The following is a 20,375-nucleotide window of genomic DNA, read 5'->3' on the forward strand; positions in this document are numbered from 1 at the left end:
ATACAATATCAACCCGCATCTTGTCTTCTTTCTGAGGCCAGTTAGGCCTGTGCCGCAGCAGGGGAGTTGAAAATCTTGGGTCCGGAGTTCGTTTGGAGTTTCAATTTGGCCGGATATAGGAGTTTAACCTGACGACCTTGCTCATGTAGCTGTGAGCAGAGCGGAGCAAAATCTTTACGCCTTCTGATTACTTCAACTAAGATATCTTGAAATAACAGGAGACGCCGGTCTTCATACTTAAGTTATTTTGTGGTTCTGTAGGCTCTCAACATGGCTATCTTGTCCTGATAGTTCAGGCATTTGAAGATGACTTGGCGAGGCTTATCTTTGGAGTTGCCCAGGTGTCTGTCTGGGTCTATATGATGTGATCGCTCAATGTCTATTGGTAGATAGTCTGAGGGCATTCCCAGCAGTCTGGGGAGAGTGGACGCAGCAAAGTCCAGTAGATCTTTATCTCTAACAGTTTCTGGTACGCCTACTATCCGTAGATTATTTCGACGGCTGCGGTTCTCTAAATCCTCTAATTTGTCTAGCAGGTATTGATTCTGTTTTAAGAGGTTCTTTATTGATCCCGCTGATTCTTGTTGTCGATCTTCAACCTCAGAGATTCTGTGCTCTGCAGACGTGAGACGTGTAGAGAATGCTCTTATCTCACTTGTCAAGGTGTCTACACCAGCTTGTAATGAGTCCATTTTTGGTAGGAAAAAGCTTTAAGCTCATGTAGTAAGGAGCTATGTTCACCAGAAGATGTATGATCATTATCTGAGGATGCAGAGTTAGGTGCAGGTGTTTCCGCAGAATTTTTAAGTTTTTTGTCTTGTGTCCTGGATCTGTGACTCATAGTGTCTGTTAGAGGCAGAGACAGCCTTTTAAAGTAATCGTTAACTTTCATAGTGCAGAAGAAAAAACAAGGATTAGTGTACTGCTTTCCCTTTCTTTGAATACAATAACGTCCTCAGTCTTTGCTGCTGCTGCAGTTAAAAATTCTGCTAACCACAAAATACAGTCCTTTTTGGGGGATTCAGGCCTAGTATGAGCCACAACTCAGTTTGATGGTATACAACAGTCCCTTGCCTCAAATATTCCCACTTACATTAGATCCAAACAGGAAAAGAAGGTAGCACATAAGCCTGCTTCTAGACAATAAAGGCCACTAACAGGGCAACCATCTCACCTCATCTCCAACACATATAGCAGCCTGTGATGCAAAGCTTGAAAAAAAAAAAAGGGATTTATAAGGCAGCAGGTGTTCCCAGAATGGTGCTTTATAATAATCTGTGTTGCCTCTGTGCTTATCTCAATCAAGGAGCAATACAGTGGTGTGAAGCATGAGCCCCTTTACTGCTGATCTGGGTGCTGGGAGAGTAATTTGGGCCCAAAGGTGTAAGCATGGGAGCCATGAGGTGTAGCTGCGTCACAGCAAATTATGTCTGCCTGTTTGGGGCCTGCCCGGTCACATAGAGCCTTTTGTGGGTGGTTTAATATTGTGTGGCAAAGCTGCTATTCTCTCTTACCACAGGGACTGATGCTGCCCAGGATCAATCCGGAGCGCACTCAAAAATGGTAGTTGTTCGCGCCTCTGTCTGCGCCTCTGCCTTCCGTGGGCCAGGACTGATGTCGGGTCCTGAGCGTATGCCAATTTCGGCCAAGAGAGGTCTGCGCTGTGCTCCGCTGCCTGTCTGGCAAGAAGATCCTACGGGGGCGACCGGGAGAGCACTGTTTAAACAAGTTGTTAGCTCAATGTCACGGAGCTCCGTTTCTTCGCTGCTCTCCAGTCGCCCCACCCACCGGAAGTCGGTAATGTTAGTTTTTAGTGTAAGGCAGCTTTATCTCTAACAGTTTCTGGTACACCTACTATCCGTAGATTATTTCGATGGCTGCGGTTCTCTAAATCCTCTAATTTGTCTAGCAGGTATTGATTCTGTTTTAAGAGGTTCTTTATTGATCCCGCTGATTCTTGTTGTCGATCTTCAACCTCAGAGATTCTGTGCTCTGCAGACGTGAGACGTGTAGAGAATGCTCTTATCTCACTTGTCAAGGTGTCTACGCCAGCTTGTAATGAGTCCATTTTTGGTAGGAAAAAGCTTTAAGCTCTTGTAGTAAGGAGCTATGTTCACCAGAAGATGTATGATCATTATCTGAGGATGCAGAGTTAGGTGCAGGTGTTTCCGCAGAATTTTTAAGTTTTTTGTCTTGTGTCCTGGATCTGTGACTCATAGTGTCTGTTAGAGGCGGAGACAGCCTTTTAAAGTAATCGTTAACTTTTATAGAGCAAAAGAAAAAACAAGGATTAGTGTACAGCTTTCCCTTTCTTTGAATACAATAACGTCCTCAGTCTTTGCTGCTGCTGCAGTTAAAAATTCTGCTAACCACAAAATACAGTCCTTTTTGGGGGATTCAGGCCTAGTATGAGCCACAACTCAGTTTGATGGTATACAACAGTCCCTTGCCTCAAATATTCCCACTTACATTAGATCCAAACAGGAAAAGTAGGTAGCACATAAGCCTGCTTCTAGACAATAAAGGCCACTAACAGGGCAACCATCTCACCTCATCTCCAACACATATAGCAGCCTGTGATGCAAAGCTTGAAAAAAAAATGGGATTTATAAGGCAGCAGGTGTTCCCAGAATGGTGCTTTATAATAATCTGTGTCGCCTCTGTGCTTATTTCAATCAAGGAGCAATACAGTGGTGTGAAGCATGAGCCCCTTTACTGCTGATCTGGGTGCTGGGATAGTAATTTGGGCCCAAAGGTGTAAGCATGGGAGCCCTGAGGTGTAGCTGCATCACAGCAAATTATGTCTGCCTGTTTGGGGCCTGCCCGGTCACATAGAGCCTTTTGTGGGCGGTTTAATATTGTGTGGCAAAGCTGCTATTCTCTCTTACCACAGGGACTGATGCTGCCCTGCAGGGATGCCCAGGATCAATCCGGAGCGCACTCAAAAATGGCGGTTGTTCACGCCTCTGTCTGCGCCTCTGCCTTCCGTGGGCCAGGACTGATGTCGGGTCCTGCGCGTATGCCAATTTCGGCCAAGAGAGGTCTGTGCTGTGCTCTGCTGCCTGTCTGGCAAGAAGATCCTACGGGGGCGACCGGGAGAGCACCGTTTAAACAAGTTGTTAGCTCAATGTCACGGAGCTCTGTTTCTTTGCTGCTCTCCAGTCGCCCCACCCACCGGAAGTCGGTAATGTTAGTTTTTAGTGTAAGGCAGCTTAAGTTTTATTTCACAGGTACGTTTGTATTTATTTTAACTAGGTAGTTAATAAATAGTTAATAACTATTTTCTAACTAGTCTACCTAGTTAAAATAAATACAAACTTACCTGTGAAATAAAAATAAAACCTAAGCTAGCTACAATATAACTATTATTTATATTGTAGCTAATTTAGGTTTTATTTCACAGGTAAGTATGTATTTAGTTTTAAATAGGTATTATTTAGTTAATAATTTTAACTTTAATTTAGCTCTATTTTAATTATGTTAAAGTTAGGGGGTTTTAGGGTTAGGTTTGGGGTCAGACAGGGCCGTCTTTAACACAGGGCAAAAGGGGCAGCTTCCCAGGGCCCAGTCTTTGTTGAGGCACCCAAGAGTCCTAAAAGAATAAAAACAATTTGGTTCATGCTAGACTGCTGATGCCATGTGACATGGGGGACACACACAGTCAGCCCTAATACTGTCACAGTCAAAGTTCTTTGCTCATATTTATTTGTGAGAAACTGTGCCAGACCGTGCTGGTGTCATGTGACATGCCAAGCTATTGCCATGTGCTGTTTTAGATGTGCACTGTGCAGCACTGAATGCTAAGCCCTAACTCTGCATCCAGCCAATCCCACTGCATCAGACAAAGGCCAATGTAATAAGAACTCTAAAAAATACTGTTGGTTTCCAAATACACAATCATTTATTAGATCAGCTAAAAACATGAAATTACACAATTTTCAATGTTTTAGGCCTAAATACAATAACAATTACAGTTACTTACAAGACAAATTTACACTTATACAAACATACATGATATAGGTACCTTTGGGGATCTCTTGTGGACAGTATTTCAAGGAATTCTATTTCAGCTAGCTCTCTCCCCTCTTCCTTCTTCTCTCTCTCCTTTCTCCTTCTAACTGACTATACTGTATATCTTCTATGTATTTAAAACAATGTCCCATCTGAGAATATTAACTTGGATGTAATTGGCTCAATTTTCCCTCTCTAACCATATTTGGAAAAACGAACGTAATTGGTCTAGCTCTGTTTACATGTAAATAAGGGGTAGATATCTATAATTCATGATAACCTGGTATCTACCACATCCACACTCCAACAGCCGCATTAAAGACTCCTATTTACATGTAAACATTTGGTGACTCTTTTGAATGGGAGGAAGCCTGGGGAAATAATAATTCCCCTTGTTTACCATCCCCTGACATTCTTTATGGCTTTTGTTCATGTAAACAGAGCATGGTAAACAAAGGCTTTATGGCTTATGTTCCTGAAACAGAGCATAGAAAGCAAAAGGCCGATTTCTTTCCATTGCCCATTAATATTATTAGAATATCATATAAGCAGATATACAGATACCCACACACACACACACACACACATATATATATATATATATATATATATATACATACAGTATATATATTTAATATATACATAAAAATGGGACCAAAACATAAGCAATTGCCCAAACTGTAACAGTCGTAACCTTGTGGCCATGAAAGTTTCAGACAATGGCCACACATTATGTGTATTGCTTATATCTTTCTCCCATGATCAGACCCTTACTAGAAAGCCTATGCATTACTACAAAGTATTATGTACAGTATAATGCTATAACCCATAGTAATGTGTTCCGTGAGATGAAGATTAATTTAGCAAAGATTAACACGACTAGCCAATAGCATTAATTATGCTATTTGACACTGCTGCTGGCATCTGGAAGCTTGATATCCTCATGAAATGCAAGATCTGTACATCCAACATTCCATTTTGTAAGTCCTGAAACTGAAGTGAAGCTTTCTTGGACAAACATTTGTTATAAGGGCAAAGGCACGTATATACTTTCACATCTGGTGTAAAACTAACACTTATGAAATACTTGAGTGCATGACACAACAAAATGTATAACAAAATGTATAACAGATCTTCCAGACCCAGTATAAAGGAGATAGGTGCCAGCTCAGGCCCCTTGGACAATGTATTTACATTTGCATACATCATTTATACTATATTGCTATAGAGATTGGGGAAAAAAAAGAATACAAATCTTTAATGATACAATATCAACCCGCATCTTGTCTTCTTTCTGAGGCCAGTTAGGCCTGTGCCGCAGCAGGGGAGTTGAAAATCTTGGGTCCGGAGTTCGTTTGGAGTTTCAATTTGGCCGGATATAGGAGTTTAACCTGACGACCTTGCTCATGTAGCTGTGAGCATAGCGGAGCAAAATCTTTACGCCTTCTGATTACTTCAACTAAGATATCTTGACATAACAGGAGACGCCGGTCTTCATACTTAAGTTATTTTGTGGTTCTGTAGGCTCTCAACATGGCTATCTTGTCCTGATAGTTCAGGCATTTGAAGATGACTTGGCGAGGCTTATCTTTGGAGTTGCCCAGGTGTCTGTCTGGGTCTATATGATGTGATCGCTCAATGTCTATTGGTAGATAGTCTGAGGGCATTCCCAGCAGTCTGGGGAGAGTGGACGCAGCAAAGTCCAGTAGATCTTTATCTCTAACAGTTTCTGGTACGCCTACTATCCGTAGATTATTTAGACGGCTGCGGTTCTCTAAATCCTCTAATTTGTCTAGCAGGTATTGATTCTGTTTTAAGAGGTTCTTTATTGATCCCGCTGATTCTTGTTGTCGATCTTCAACCTCAGAGATTCTGTGCTCTGCAGACGTGAGACGTGTAGAGAATGCTCTTATCTCACTTGTCAAGGTGTCTACACCAGCTTGTAATGAGTCCATTTTTGGTAGGAAAAAGCTTTAAGCTCATGTAGTAAGGAGCTATGTTCACCAGAAGATGTATGATCATTATCTGAGGATGCAGAGTTAGGTGCAGGTGTTTCCACAGAATTTTTAAGTTTTTTGTCTTGTGTCCTGGATCTGTGACTCATAGTGTCTGTTAGAGGCGGAGACAGCCTTTTAAAGTAATCGTTAACTTTCATAGTGCAGAAGAAAAAACAAGGATTAGTGTACTGCTTTCCCTTTCTTTGAATACAATAACGTCCTCAGTCTTTGCTGCTGCTGCAGTTAAAAATTCTGCTAACCACAAAATACAGTCCTTTTTGGGGGATTCAGGCCTAGTATGAGCCACAACTCAGTTTGATGGTATACAACAGTCCCTTGCCTCAAATATTCCCACTTACATTAGATCCAAACAGGAAAAGTAGGTAGCACATAAGCCTGCTTCTAGACAATAAAGGCCACTAACAGGGCAACCATCTCACCTCATCTCCAACACATATAGCAGCCTCTGATGCAAAGCTTGAAGAAAAAAAAGGGATTTATAAGGCAGCAGGTGTTCCCAGAATGGTGCTTTATAATAATCTGTGTCGCCTCTGTGCTTATCTCAATCAAGGAGCAATACAGTGGTGTGAAGCATGAGCCCCTTTACTGCTGATCTGGGTGCTAGGAGAGTAATTTGGGCCCAAAGGTGTAAGCATGGGAGCCATGAGGTGTAGCTGCGTCACAGCAAATTATGTCTGCCTGTTTGGGGCCTGCCCGGTCACATAGAGCCTTTTGTGGGTGGTTTAATATTGTGTGGCAAAGCTGCTATTCTCTCTTACCCCAGGGACTGATGCTGCCCAGGATCAATCCGGAGCGCACTCAAAAATGGTAGTTGTTCGCGCCTCTGTCTGCGCCTCTGCCTTCCGTGGGCCAGGACTGATGTCGGGTCTTGAGCGTATGCCAATTTCGGCCAAGAGAGGTCTGCGCTGTGCTCCGTTGCCTGTCTGGCAAGAAGATCCTACGGGGGCGACCGGGAGAGCACTGTTTAAACAAGTTGTTAGCTCAATGTCACGGAGCTCCGTTTCTTCGCTGCTCTCCAGTCGCCCCACCCACCGGAAGTCGGTAATGTTAGTTTTTAGTGTAAGGCAGCTTTATCTCTAACAGTTTCTGGTACGCCTACTATCCGTAGATTATTTCGATGGCTGCGGTTCTCTAAATCCTCTAATTTGTCTAGCAGGTATTGATTCTGTTTAAAGAGGTTCTTTATTGATCCCGCTGATTCTTGTTGTCGATCTTCAACCTCAGAGATTCTGTGCTCTGCAGACGTGAGACGTGTAGAGAATGCTCTTTTCTTTCATGTAATTAGCAAGAGTCCATGAGCTAGTGACGTATGGGATATACATTCCTACCAGGAGGGGCAAAGTTTCCCAAACCTCAAAATGCCTATAAATACACCCCTCACCACACCCACAATTCAGTTTTACAAACTTTGCCTCCTATGGAGGTGGTGAAGTAAGTTTGTGCTAGATTCTACGTTGATATGCGCTCCGCAGCAAGTTGGAGCCCGGTTTTCCTCTCAGCGTGCAGTGAATGTCAGAGGGATGTGAGGAGAGTATTGCCTATTTGAATGCAGTGATCTCCTTCTACGGGGTCTATTTTATAGGTTCTCTGTTATCGGTCGTAGAGATTCATCTCTTACCTCCCTTTTCAGATCGACGATATACTCTTATTTATATACCATTACCTCTGCTGATTCTCGTTTCAGTACTGGTTTGGCTTTCTACAAACATGTAGATGAGTGTCCTGGGGTAAGTAAATCTTATTTTCTGTGACACTCTAAGCTATGGTTGGGCACTTTGTTTATAAAGTTCTAAATATATGTATTCAAACATTTATTTGCCTTGACTCAGAATGTTCAACATTCCTTATTTTTCAGACAGTCAGTTTCATATTTGGGATAATGCATTTGAATTAATCATTTTTTCTTATCTTCAAAAATTTGACTCTTTTTTCCCTGTGGGCTGTTAGGCTCGCGGGGGCTGAAAATGCTTCATTTTATTGCGTCATTCTTGGCGCAGACTTTTTTGGCGCAAAAAATCTTTTCCGTTTCCGGCGTCATACGTGTCGCCGGAAGTTGCGTCATTTTTTGACGTTATTTTGCGCCAAAAATGTCGGCGTTCCGGATGTGGCGTCATTTTTGGCGCCAAAAGCATTTAGGCGCCAAATAATGTGGGCGTCTTATTTGGCGCTAAAAAATATGGGCGTCGCTTTTGTCTCCACATTATTTAAGTCTCATTTTTCATTGCTTCTGGTTGCTAGAAGTTTGTTCTTTGGCATTTTTTCCCATTCCTGAAACTGTCATTTAAGGAATTTGATCAATTTTGCTTTATATGTTGTTTTTTCTCTTACATATTGCAAGATGTCTCACGTTGCATCTGAGTCAGAAGATACTACAGGAAAATCACTGTCTAGTGCTGGATCTACCAAAGCTAAGTGTATCTGCTGTAAACTTTTGGTAGCTATTCCTCCGGCTGTTGTTTGTATTAATTGTCATGACAAACTTGTTAAAGCAGATAATATTTCCTTTAGTAAAGTACCATTGCCTGTTGCAGTTCCTTCAACATCTAAGGTGCAGAATGTTCCTGATAACATAAGAGATTTTGTTTCTGAATCCATCAAGAAGGCTATGTCTGTTATTTCTCCTTCTAGTAAACGTAAAAAATCTTTTAAAACTTCTCTCCCTACAGATGAATTTTTAAATGAACATCATCATTCTGATTCTGATGACTCTTCTGGTTCAGGGGATTCTGTCTCAGAGATTGATGCTGATAAATCTTCATATTTATTTAAAATGGAATTTATTCGTTCTTTACTTAAAGAAGTACTAATTGCTTTAGAAATAGAGGATTCTGGTCCTCTTGATACTAATTCTAAACGTTTAGATAAGGTATTTAAATCTCCTGTGGTTATTCCAGAAGTTTTTCCTGTTCCTAATGCTATTTCTGAAGTAATTTCCAAAGAATGGGATAAATTGGGTAATTCATTTACTCCTTCTAAACGTTTTAAGCAATTATATCCTGTGCCGTCTGACAGATTAGAATTTTGGGACAAAATCCCTAAAGTTGATGGGGCTATTTCTACCCTTGCTAAACGTACTACTATTCCTACGTCAGATGGTACTTCGTTTAAGGATCCTTTAGATAGGAAAATTGAATCCTTTCTAAGAAAAGCTTATCTGTGTTCAGGTAATCTTCTTAGACCTGCTATATCATTGGCTGATGTTGCTGCAGCTTCAACTTTTTGGTTGGAAACTTTAGTGCAACAAGTAACAGATCATGATTCTCATGATATTATTATTCTTCTTCAGCATGCTAATAATTGTATCTGTGATGCCATTTTTGATATTATCAGAGTTGATGTCAGGTTTATGTCCCTAGCTATTTTAGCTAGAAGAGCTTTATGGCTTAAAACTTGGAATGCTGATATGGCTTCTAAATCAACTCTACTTTCCATTTCTTTCCAGGGTAACAATTTATTTGGTTCTCAGTTGGATTCTATTATCTCAACTGTTACTGGTGGGAAAGGAACTTTTTTACCACAGGATAAAAAATCTAAGGGTAAAAACAGGGCTAATAATCGTTTTCGTTCCTTTCGTTTCAACAAAGAACAAAAGCCTAATCCTTCATCCTCAGGAGCAGTTTCAGTTTGGAAACCATCTCCAGTCTGGAATAAATCCAAGCCTGCTAGAAAGGCAAAGCCTGCTTCTAAGTCCACATGAAGGTGCGGCCCTCATTCCAGCTCAGCTGGTAGGGGGCAGGTTACGTTTTTTCAAAGAAATTTGGATCGATTCTGTTCACAATCTTTGGATTCAGAACATTGTTTCAGAAGGGTACAGAATTGGTTTCAAGATGAGACCTCCTGCAAAGAGATTTTTTCTTTCCCGTGTCCCAGTAAATCCAGTGAAAGCTCAAGCATTTCTGAATTGTGTTTCAGATCTAGAGTTGGCTGGAGAAATTATGCCAGTTCCAGTTCCGGAACAGGGGATGGGGTTTTATTCAAATCTCTTCATTGTACCAAAGAAGGAGAATTCCTTCAGGCCAGTTCTGGATCTAAAAATATTGAATCGTTATGTAAGGATACCAACGTTCAAGATGGTAACTATAAGGACTATCTTGCCTTTTGTTCAGCAAGGGCATTATATGTCCACAATAGATTTACAGGATGCATATCTGCATATTCCGATTCATCCAGATCATTATCAGTTCCTGAGATTCTCTTTTCTGGACAAGCATTACCAGTTTGTGGCTCTGCCGTTTGGCCTAGCTACAGCTCCAAGAATTTTTACAAAGGTTCTCGGTGCCCTTCTGTCTGTAATCAGAGAACAGGGTATTGTGGTATTTCCTTATTTGGACGATATCTTGATACTTGCTCAGTCTTTACATTTAGCAGAATCTCATACGAATCGACTTGTGTTGTTTCCTCAAGATCATGGTTGGAGGATCAATTTACCAAAAAGTTCATTGATTCCTCAGACAAGGGTAACCTTTCTGGGTTTCCAGATAGATTCAGTGTCCATGACTCTGTCTTTAACAGACAAGAGACGTCTAAAATTGATTTCAGCTTGTCGAAATCTTCAGTCACAATCATTCCCTTCGGTAGCCTTATGCATGGAAATTCTAGGTCTTATGACTGCTGCATCGGACACGATCCCCTTTGCTCGTTTTCACATGCGACCTCTTCAGCTCTGTATGATGAATCAATGGTGCAAGGATTACACAAAGATATCTCAATTAATATCTTTAAAACCGATTGTTCGACACTCTCTAACGTGGTGGACAGATCACCATCGTTTAATTCAGGGGGCTTCTTTTGTGCTTCCGACCTGGACTGTAATTTCAACAGATGCAAGTCTCACAGGTTGGGGAGCTGTGTGGGGATCTCTGACGGCACAAGGAGTTTGGGAATCTCAGGAGGTGAGATTACTGATCAATATTTTGGAACTCCGTGCAATTTTCAGAGCTCTTCAGTTTTGGCCTCTTCTGAAGAGAGAATCGTTCATTTGTTTTCAGACAGACAATGTCACAACTGTGGCATACATCAATCATCAAGGAGGGACTCACAGTCCCCTGGCTATGAAAGAAGTATCTCAAATTTTGGTTTGGGCGGAATCCAGCTCCTGTCTAATCTCTGCGGTTCATATCCCAGGTATAGACAATTGGGAAGCGGATTATCTCAGTCGCCAAACGTTGCATCCGGGCGAATGGTCTCTTCACCCAGAGGTATTTCTTCAGATTGTTCAAATGTGGGAACTTCCAGAAATAGATCTGATGGCATCTCATCTTAACAAGAAACTTCCCAGGTATCTGTCCAGATCCCGGGATCCTCAGGCGGAGGCAGTGGATGCATTATCACTTCCTTGGAAGTATCATCCTGCCTATATCTTTCCACCTCTAGTTCTTCTTCCAAGAGTAATCTCCAAGATTCTGAAGGAATGCTCGTTTGTTCTGCTGGTAGCTCCGGCATGGCCTCACAGGTTTTGGTATGCAGATCTTGTCTGGATGGCCTCTTGCCAACCGTGGACTCTTCCGTTAAGATCAGACCTTCTGTCGCAAGGTCCTTTTTTCCATCAGGATCTGAAATCCTTAAATTTAAAGGTATGGAGATTGAACGCTTGATTCTTGGTCAAAGAGGTTTCTCTGACTCTGTGATTAATACTATGTTACAGGCTCGTAAATCTGTATCTAGAGAGATATATTATAGAGTCTGGAAGACTTATATTTCTTGGTGTCTTTCTCATCATTTTTCTTGGCATTCTTTTAGAATACCGAGAATTTTACAGTTTCTTCAGTATGGTTTAGATAAGGGTTTGTCCGCAAGTTCCTTGAAAGGACAAATCTCTGCTCTTTCTGTTCTTTTTCACAGAAAGATTGCTATTCTTCCTGATATTCATTGTTTTGTACAAGCTTTGGTTCGTATAAAACCTGTCATTAAGTCAATTTCTCCTCCTTGGAGTTTGAATTTGGTTCTGGGAGCTCTTCAAGCTCCTCCGTTTGAACCTATGCATTCATTGGACATTAAATTACTTTCTTGGAAAGTTTTGTTCCTTTTGGCCATCTCTTCTGCCAGAAGAGTTTCTGAATTATCTGCTCTTTCTTGTGAGTCTCCTTTTCTGATTTTTCATCAGGATAAGGCGGTGTTGCGAACTTCTTTTGAATTTTTACCTAAAGTTGTGAATTCCAACAACATTAGTAGAGAAATTGTGGTTCCTTCATTATGTCCTAATCCTAAGAATTCTAAGGAGAAATCATTGCATTCTTTGGATGTTGTTAGAGCTTTGAAATATTATGTTGAAGCTACTAAGTCTTTCCGAAAGACTTCTAGTCTATTTGTTATCTTTTCTGGTTCTAGAAAAGGCCAGAAAGCTTCTGCCATTTCTTTGGCATCTTGGTTGAAATCTTTAATTCATCTTGCCTATGTTGAGTCGGGTAAAACTCCGCCTCAGAGGATTACAGCTCATTCTACTAGGTCAGTTTCTACTTCCTGGGCGTTTAGGAATGAAGCTTCGGTTGATCAGATTTGCAAAGCAGCAACTTGGTCCTCTTTGCATACTTTTACTAAATTCTACCATTTTTATGTATTTTCTTCTTCTGAAGCAGTTTTTGGTAGAAAAGTACTTCAGGCAGCGGTTTCAGTTTGAATCTTCTGCTTATGTTTTTCATTAAACTTTATTTTGGGTGTGGATTATTTTCAGCAGGAATTGGCTGTCTTTATTTTATCCCTCCCTCTCTAGTGACTCTTGTGTGGAAAGATCCACATCTTGGGTAATCATTATCCCATACGTCACTAGCTCATGGACTCTTGCTAATTACATGAAAGAAAACATAATTTATGTAAGAACTTACCTGATAAATTCATTTCTTTCATATTAGCAAGAGTCCATGAGGCCCGCCCTTTTTTTGTGGTGGTTATGATTTTGTATAAAGCACAATTATTCCAATTCCTTATTTTATATGCTTTCGCACTTTTTTATCACCCCACTTCTTGGCTATTCGTTAAACTGAATTGTGGGTGTGGTGAGGGGTGTATTTATAGGCATTTTGAGGTTTGGGAAACTTTGCCCCTCCTGGTAGGAATGTATATCCCATACGTCACTAGCTCATGGACTCTTGCTAATATGAAAGAAATGAATTTATCAGGTAAGTTCTTACATAAATTATGTTATCTCACTTGTCAAGGTGTCTACGCCAGCTTGTAATGAGTCCATTTTTGGTAGGAAAAAGCTTTAAGCTCTTGTAGTAAGGAGCTATGTTCACCAGAAGATGTATGATCATTATCTGAGGATGCAGAGTTAGGTGCAGGTGTTTCCGCAGAATTTTTAAGTTTTTTGTCTTGTGTCCTGGATCTGTGACTCATAGTGTCTGTTAGAGGCGGAGACAGCCTTTTAAAGTAATCGTTAACTTTTATAGAGCAGAAGAAAAAACAAGGATTAGTGTACAGCTTTCCCTTTCTTTGAATACAATAACGTCCTCAGTCTTTGCTGCTGCTGCAGTTAAAAATTCTGCTAACCACAAAATACAGTCCTTTTTGGGGGATTCAGGCCTAGTATGAGCCACAACTCAGTTTGATGGTATACAACAGTCCCTTGCCTCAAATATTCCCACTTACATTAGATCCAAACAGGAAAAGTAGGTAGCACATAAGCCTGCTTCTAGACAATAAAGGCCACTAACAGGGCAACCATCTCACCTCATCTCCAACACATATAGCAGTCTGTGATGCAAAGCTTGGAAAAAAAAAGGGATTTATAAGGCAGCAGGTGTTCCCAGAATGGTGCTTTATAATAATCTGTGTCGCCTCTGTGCTTATTTCAATCAAGGAGCAATACAGTGGTGTGAAGCATGAGCCCCTTTACTGCTGATCTGGGTGCTGGGATAGTAATTTGGGCCCAAAGGTGTAAGCATGGGAGCCCTGAGGTGTAGCTGCGTCACAGCAAATTATGTCTGCCTGTTTGGGGCCTGCCCGGTCACATAGAGCCTTTTGTGGGCGGTTTAATATTGTGTGGCAAAGCTGCTATTCTCTCTTACCCCAGGGACTGATGCTGCCCTGCAGGGATGCCCAGGATCAATCCGGAGCGCACTCAAAAATGGCGGTTGTTCACGCCTCTGTCTACGCCTCTGCCTTCCGTGGGCCAGGACTGATGTCGGGTCCTGCGCGTATGCCAATTTCGGCCAAGAGAGGTCTGTGCTGTGCTCTGCTGCCTGTCTGGCAAGAAGATCCTACGGGGGCGACCGGGAGAGCACCGTTTGAACAAGTTGTTAGCTCAATGTCACGGAGCTCTGTTTCTTTGCTGCTCTCCAGTCGCCCCACCCACCGGAAGTCGGTAATGTTAGTTTTTAGTGTAAGGCAGCTTAAGTTTTATTTCACAGGTACGTTTGTATTTATTTTAACTAGGTAGTTAATAAATAGTTAATAACTATTTTCTAACTAGTCTACCTAGTTAAAATAAATACAAACTTACCTGTGAAATAAAAATAAAACCTAAGCTAGCTACAATATAACTATTATTTATATTGTAGCTAATTTAGGTTTTATTTCACAGGTAAGTATGTATTTAGTTTTAAATAGGTATTATTTAGTTAATAATTTTAACTTTAATTTAGCTCTATTTTAATTATGTTAAAGTTAGGGGGTTTTAGGGTTAGGTTTGGGGTCAGACAGGGCCGTCTCTAACACAGGGCAAAAGGGGCAGCTTCCCAGGGCCCAGTCTTTGTTGAGGCACCCAAGAGTCCTAAAAGAATAAAAACAATTTGGTTCATGCTAGACTGCTGATGCCATGTGACATGGGGGACACACACAGTCAGCCCTAATACTGTCACAGTCAAAGTTCTTTGCTCATATTTATTTGTGAGAAACTGTGCCAGACCGTGCTGGTGTCATGTGACATGCCAAGCTATTGCCATGTGCTGTTTTAGATGTGCACTGTGCAGCACTGAATGCTAAGCCCTAACTCTGCATCCAGCCAATCCCACTGCATCAGAAAAAGTCCTGCTGGGGTTACCACTGTTACCAGGTAACTTCTTTGGTAGTGGTGGGTTGTTTCTGGGTAGGGCTGACTGTAGGCACATGCAGCAGAAAGCTGGAGCGGCAGGCACGTGAAGATTAGAGCATCTGTGCAGCTGCACACACTGCTCTCTTCAGTCTTGAGGCTGTGTGATTCATCTCACACTGTATCCATGCTGCCTTGGGCAGCCCTGCTCTTTCTGCTGTGGCCCTAAGATCAACTAACTGAGGTTTGTTAGTGGAACAATGCTTTGTAGAAATGTGTCAGTGGGAAGAATAAGTGAGTGCACACATGCCCCTCCCACATGCAGCATTTTCTAGTGCAGGGTGAGAGAGAACTTGTTCCTAGCAAAGAAGTGACATGTGCTGCTGTGGCTGATGTAATAGTGTCATGCTGATACTTCACACATTAAGCTAAGGTTTAGTTTTTATAGTTTTTTTTCTCTCTGTCTCAGATTTTACAGCTTCCCATAGTAGTTCTGCTGTTCCAGTCAGTAAACTAATATTTGTCTGTACCTCCATGCTTACTCCTCAGTCTTTACTTTGCTTTGCTCCTGTAGGCTGCCCTACATCTCTTTAACCAGCCCTAAATCTCTTTAACCAGCTAACCTCACACCATAATCAAATTCAAAAGCATATTAAATTAATCCACAGTGGAGGAATTTATATATATATTTATTTACTTATTAGTACTGCTTAGGTCCAGTTTCACATATTGGAATTTATTTCATTTTTTTTTAATGATTAGCCCAGCAGTGGATGATCCACTACTGGGCTAATAAGTAAAAAAAATAAAATAAAATAAATTGATTGTTGTTTTTTGGGATGTTGGGTTGGAGAGCGAAACTGCATGAAAATGTTTGCCCAGGGTCAAGTCAATATTAAAGATGGCCTGGGGTTATGTTTAGGGGTTAATAGTTTAATTTAGGTTGTTGCGATGTGGTGGGCTGGCGGTTTAGGGGTTAATAGGTTTATTTAGAGGCCGTGATGTAGGAGGCCAGAGGTTTAGGGGTTAATAACATTATTTAGTGGTGGCGATGTTGGGGAGCGGTAGAATAGGGGTTAATATATTTATTATAGTGTGGCCGATGTTGGGGTGCGGGGGAATAGGGGTTAATATATTTATTATAGTGTGGTCGATGTTGGGGTGCGGGGGCAGAGGGGTTAATAACTCTATTGTAGTGGCTGCGATATCGGGAGCTGCAGATTAGGGGTTAATAACATTATGTAGGTACCGGTGATGTTGGGAGAAGCAAATTAGGAATGTTTAGACATGGGGTTTATGTTAGGGTGTTAAGTTTAAACCTTTTTTTTCCCCCATAGACATCAATGGGGTTGAGTTACAGAGCTTTTCATTGCACGCTTCAGGTGTTAGTTTTTTTTTCTAACCTGCTCTCCCCATTGATGTCTATGGGGAAAGCGTGGACGAGCACGTCAAAACAGCGCTTGTATTTTGTGCAGTATAGAGCTGAACGCAACCATATCGCATGCACAAGCCGGCTGTTTTAAAACTTGTAATGGCTGTGCTATGGAGGGTGAAATAACACAACTTTTGTTGCGTTCGTTAAAAACCCTATAGCGCGCATAACTCATAATCTAGGCGACAGTGAGGTATAGACCATTTTTTTTTTCAATATATGAACAGACCGACAAACTGCGAGCCTGGTGAACCCAAACAGGTAGTCTCGTCAGTCTTTTAATGTTTTGATTATTTGCTGCACTAGCTCTCATTGTCTGTACTGGTTCTTCATGCAGCGCAATCTCCTCGTAGATTTTGTGATTTCTATAAAAATAGCAAAAAATGCGACCACTCGCAATGACATGTGCCCATTCGGGTTGCACACTCGCTGACATATGAACTTCGTGAGTTTTCGTTAATTCTCTGTGTTTCTTGTTCATGGGCTCCAATCAGCTAAGTTGTGGACGGGGTGTCCGGCACATCTAAAATATGTTATTATTCTGTTTCCAATTACTTTAATATTAAATTGTAATTATATATTATGACTCAACTGTAAGATGTGAAAAAAAGAGTATTGTTTTTTCCTTTTCACCCCCCTTATGTGGATTTTTGGGAAATGGTAAAACACGTGTTCCTTTTTTTTTTAAGGAGAATCTAAAAACCAATTTTCACGTCTGTAACTTCTTTGTTTTTTGAGATATAGGTATCCTCATAAAAAAAAATTCACCCCCCTTTTTCACCCCCTTAGGGACCTAATTGTCAAAAATCCTTCTGTAGTGAATGCCTAAGTCATAAAAACAACGTACCTTCCAAATTTCACATTACTCGGTTAAATGGTTTGAGCTGGCTGTTAATCAGTCAGGACTTTTACTTTTATATACTGTATATAGATATATATATGTTGTGTTTTTTTATTTTTTATTATTTAAGTTAATCTTCTTTTCCGCATTGGTGAGATATTCATATAAGACCAAAAGAAATAATGTGGGATAATTCATTTACATAAGTAGAAAGTGGCTGTAAAATTTGGAAACCGCTAAGTGACAAGATTTTGCAGATAGCCCAAATTTGTAGAACTTACTGTATAAACACATATTGTACATATTTTAATGTATTTACCACCCATTACAGAGGGTCTATACAATAGTGCTGATTATAGATTTAATGAAGCTAGACCATATATTAATATATACATCTAAAATGGCTTGTGTGACCGTTCCAGAGTGTATTGCACATGTGTAAGGTAACAGAATCATTACGGATCATCTTGGAACAGTGGGAGCAGAGGCTTACGTGAACCCCAGAGAAAAAAGAAAGAAAATATTTTCTTTGGCTGAATAAATATACTTTTTCCAATAGCCCCTTATTAGAAAAAAATTATACTCATTCAGCCAAAAAAAGGTTCCAGCCCAGACTGTCCAGTTTGTTTAAAAAAAATATTGCCTTTTTTTACCGCACGTGTGCTAGAGAGATATAGCCTGGCATAGCCCTTTGCACTTATTTCTAAGTACCTGCAGCGCCGCTCCAACCCACCCTTATCCTAACTTAACCGCACAGATTTTACTGTGCGAGTGAGAGGAGAGCCAGTCAGACGTCACCACTCACAAGGTAACATGCTGACAGTCAAAGAGGCTCCTCCTCCCCCATCAGCGCGAGAATCAGTCACTCTCTATCAGGGCCAGTGTTAAACTTCAGCAGTTCAAAAAGGACTAGTGGCAGGCTGGAAAGTAAAGCAACATAACCACTAAGTTTACCTACTGAAACGCAGCTCAACGCTAGCAGCTGCACTAGAGGTTAAAGTATGTGGGAGAGAGGGGCCTCAACAATGGGACTACTGTCTGGACTAAAGTACAGCATGAGCTTGCCCCAAAAGTTTACTGGGCTGGCCTGTGGCTGCACACTATCTGGTGGAGAGAGCAGTGAACGAGGTAGGTCAGACCATCAGAGCAGGGGTGAAACACCAGGAGCCCAACTTGAGACAGGTTTTACTTTGTCTTGAATTTTTTTTGGGGGGGGCCCGTGAGTGGGAGTCGTGGCAGGGCGCCGCGAGGGGGAGGCAGCCATGTCGGCTCTGGCTGGAGTCAGTGGAGAGATGCTCAGGTCAGCTCAGCACATTCTGTGTGATCCCTTGCTCTGCTGGATACATTATAGTATAGTATGTATTTAAAATCCTAAAAATGTTGCCTATCAGGCAGCCCCTAGTGGGGGCATCATTTTATTGCAGGGGGGGCTTTATTTTATTGCTGGGGGCATCATTTCTTACAGTGGGGCTTGGGGCATCATTTATTGCAGGGGGCTCTGGGAATCATTTATTGCAGGGGGGTTCAGGTTATCATTTTATTGCAGGGGCCCCAGGGGGGCTGGGGCATCATTTTATTACAGGGTGGCTGGGGGCTTCATTTTATTGTTGGGGGCATAATTTATTACAGGGGGGCTCAGGGCATCATTTTGTTGCAGGGGGGCTGGGGGAATCATTTTATTGCAGGGGCTGTGGGCATTATTTTATTGCAGGGAAGGCTGGGGGCTTCATTTTATTGCTGAAGGCATCATTTATTGCAGGGGAGCTCAGGGCATTATTTTATTGCAAGGGTGCTGGGTGCATTATTTTCTATTGCTGTGAGCATCATTTTATTGCAGGGGTGCTGGGGCATCATTTTATTGCAGCGGGGCTGGGGGCATCGTTTTATTGCTGGGGGCATCATTTTATTGCAGGGGAGCTGGGGGCATTATTTTATTGCAGGGAAAGCTGGGGGCTTCATTTTATTGCTGAGGGCATCATTTATTGCAGGGGAGCTCAGGGCATTATTTTATTGCAAGGGTGCTGTGTGCATCATTTTCTATTGCTGTGAACATCATTTTATTGCAGGGGTGCTGGGGGCATCATTTTATTGCAGCGGGGCTGGGGGCATCTTTTTATTGCTGGGGGCATCATTTTATTGCAGGGGAGCTGGGGGCATTATTTTATTGCAGGGAAGGATGGGGCTTAATTTTATTGCTGGGGGCATAATGTATTGCAGGGGAGCTCAGGGCATTATTTTATTGCAAGGGTGCTGGGGGCATCATTTTATTGCAGGGGGCTGGGGCATCTTTTATGGCTGGGTCTCAGGGCATCATTTTATTGCAGGGGGGCTGGGGCAACATTTTATTGCAGGGGCTGTGGGCATTATTTTATTGCAGGGAAGGCTGGGGGCTTCATTTTATTGCTGAGGGCATCATTTATTGCAGGGGAGCTCAGGGCATTATTGTATTGCAAGGGTGTTGGGTGCATCATTTTCTATTGCTGTGAGCATCATTTTATTGCAGGGGTGCTGGGGGCATCATTTTATTGCAGCGGGGCTGGGGGCATCGTTTTATTGCTGGGGGCATCATTTTATTGCAGGGGAGCTGGGGGCATTATTTTATTGCAAGGGTGCTGGGGGCATCATTTTATTGCAGGGGGCTAGGGACATCTTTTATGGCTGGGTCTCAGTGCATCATTTTATTGCAGGGGGGCTGGGTGAATCATTTATTGCTGGGGAGCTCAGGGCATTATTTTATTGCAAGGGTGCTGGGGGCATCGTTTTATTGCTGGGGGCATCATTTTATTGCAGGGGAGCTGGGGGCATTATTTTATTGCAAGGGTGCTGGGGGCATCATTTTATTGCAGGGGGCTAGGGACATCTTTTATGGCTGGGTCTCAGTGCATCATTTTATTGCAGGGGGGCTGGGTGAATCATTTATTGCTGGGGAGCTCAGGGCATTATTTTATTGCAAGGGTGCTGGGGGCTAGGGGCATCTTTTATGGCTGGGTCTCAGTGCATCATTTTATTGCAGGGGGGCTGGGTGAATCATTTATTGCTGGGGGGCTGGGGACATATACTGAGCATATATAAACATGTATTGTATGTGCAGACCTTTTGTAATGAGGT

The sequence above is a fragment of the Bombina bombina genome, chromosome 10, assembly GCF_027579735.1.
Source record: "Bombina bombina isolate aBomBom1 chromosome 10, aBomBom1.pri, whole genome shotgun sequence".
In the NCBI taxonomy this organism is placed as follows: Eukaryota; Metazoa; Chordata; class Amphibia; order Anura; family Bombinatoridae; genus Bombina; species Bombina bombina.